Raw genomic sequence first — 2,622 nt, forward strand, 5'->3', positions numbered from 1 at the left:
GAAAGGACTTATGGTCTATCTATGGTCTTGTCTGAATGGCCACAGGTATGGTTTTACAGCCCTAAACGGAATTCCTTATCCTAAAACGGGACTTACTACCAGTAAAAATTCACCAGACGAACAAAATTTCAAAATAAAACACAAGTCTTTAAACACGAAATTCTGAACTGCTTTACACTATCCTCCCCTTGGCTCTGATACCAGAAAGAAATAGGATCGAAGGATGGATGTGTTTACGTTGGAAATCAAAAGTAAGAACTTAAATAATACAATGCTTGGATTGAGTCGGCTTTGTCAAATTTCTTAAAATAAATTACCAGCTTTTGAATTAATAGAGTTGCTTTGGAACGCGGTTGGTCATGTTTTATGAAAGGTACGTGGCGTTGTATCTAGATCGATGCAGAGTCAGGTCTGCCTTTGGAATCAGATCTGACTTAGAACAGATCAATATTCCGCACGTTCTAGTTTCCAGCCTATATACCAAATTTATTTACCGAATCTTTAATAAGTTCTTTAGGCAAGCCTAGCAACAAACATACATCTAAAGGCTACGGTGCATTTTTCAAACCAAAAGGCATAACCGTCCATTCATACTGTCCAAAAGGAACAGTAAAAACAGTTTTGTAACGGTCATTTGGATGGATTTGAATTTGCCAAAAACCCGACTTCATGTCAAATTTTGAAAATATGAAAGCAGAATGCAATTTTTGAAGCAAATCTATTTTATTAGGTATTGGGTACCTAATCCATTTTAATGCTTTATTAAGGGGTTTATAATTAATGACTAGTCTTGGTGTTCCTCTTTCAATTTTAGAATTTTTATTAACATAAAAAGCAACACAAGACCATGGGGATCTGGATTTTACAATGAGTCCTTTAGACTCTAAATCTTTAATTTCACTTTTACAATGTTGTTCCAATTCCATGTTCATCTAAATTGGACGGGCTTTAGTGGGAATTTGTTTTTCATCAAAAGAACTTTTATAGGGCAAATCTACCAAGTGTTGTTTTCTTTTCCAAAAGGCAGAAGGTAGATCGGCACAAATTTCTTTTTCAATAAGATTTTTGAAATCAAAAATTTTCTTTTGGATGAAATCATTTTGTAGTTGGCTTTCAATTCTTTTTAAGCTTAAATTCTTTTGTAAAAATATTAAATCATTTTGTCTTGATCTGAGAAGATTGTTGATTTTATTCTGATAAACAGAACAAGCTTTGACAATATTCAAATTTCTTGTTTTCGGCTTTTCAATAAATGGGAAAACAAATTTTTCATTTTTTGTTTTGAAAGATATACTATTGTAATTGACAGTATAGGGAGTAATAAGATTTATAAAAGGGGTTCCCAAAATGACAGCATGGTGAATGTCATTTGTAAGAACAAAAGAAGTTTTGAATTCAAAACCATTGTTATGGATTGAAGCTTCAACTTTAGAATTAACTTTAAGTTTTGAATTGTTGGCGGCAGAAAGCCTTTCTTTTGTTTTTTCATGAAATCTTTTGGGGATAATGTCCTCTCTTATGCAATTCAAATCGGCACCAGTGTCAAAAAGAGCAATGACGTCAATTGCAAAATCATTTGATAAAATTAGGGTAACTTTAATTAAATATTTTCTCATAGTGATTTGTTTTAAAACGAATAGAAAATCATTAGGTGCAGATTCAATGTTTTCTAAGCTTTGATCATTGTTATCACCATTATCAGAATTGGACTCATTATCCGAATTTTCTTGCAATTGTTTTTGTAAAAGAAGTTGAATAGTTTCAGAATCTCTTTTTTGCTTTTCTTTCAACTCTTTTTTGCTTTTCTTTCAACTCTTTTATTTCAGATTTAATATCTTTAATCTCTTTTTGAAGATCTTGAATACTAGGGGTAGCATTCTTTATTTTCTTTTTGTCCAAAATTTTGTAAGATCATAAGAACTCTTTTTAACAATTGGAACTTTGGAAGTTTCTGTTTTATTAAAATCCAGGGTTTTCAAAAGCTTATCAAGGTATTCTTTTTGAAGACTCGGATCAGAAATATGCTTTACAAGTTCGAGAAAAGTTTCTTGGTCTTTAGTCAAAACATTGATCTTCTTTAAATAAGAGTCTGATTCAGAATCGCTATTGCAAGATGCAGAGGTATTTGAGTCAATTAGCTCATCGACCTGAAAGGGATCACTATCTCCCGACATGGAAGACTCAGAGTCAGAAGACTCTATAAGTAGAGAGGCAACTTTGGAGAGGGTCTCATTATCAAGGCCAAGCTCATGAAGTTTTCGATTCATTTTGTTTACAGAATGAAATTCATTCTGTCTATAATATTATAAATAGACAAATTGGATAATCTTATTTTTTTTATATACTAGAAGGGTATAATGATAAAATTATAATAAATTAGGGTGTAAATGTCTTTTTTGAAACGTTAGGGGGGTTTTTGTCCCTTTGCCTAAACGTTGGGGGTGTGTTTGTCCTTTTCCCTAAATAATTTTGCAACTTCTAAATTTCATAATCCAATACATAAGTATCACTAATACAAGAGAAATTCTAGAATATATCAAAGGTACCATGCGCTATAATTATTTGAGTAATGCTACACTTTCCAACTGGATAATAATTGATTTTCGCGGGTTATGAAAATCA

The sequence above is a fragment of the Citrus clementina genome, unplaced genomic scaffold (assembly GCF_000493195.1).
Source record: "Citrus clementina cultivar Clemenules unplaced genomic scaffold, Citrus_clementina_v1.0 scaffold_5, whole genome shotgun sequence".
NCBI classification, from domain to species: Eukaryota; Viridiplantae; Streptophyta; class Magnoliopsida; order Sapindales; family Rutaceae; genus Citrus; species Citrus x clementina.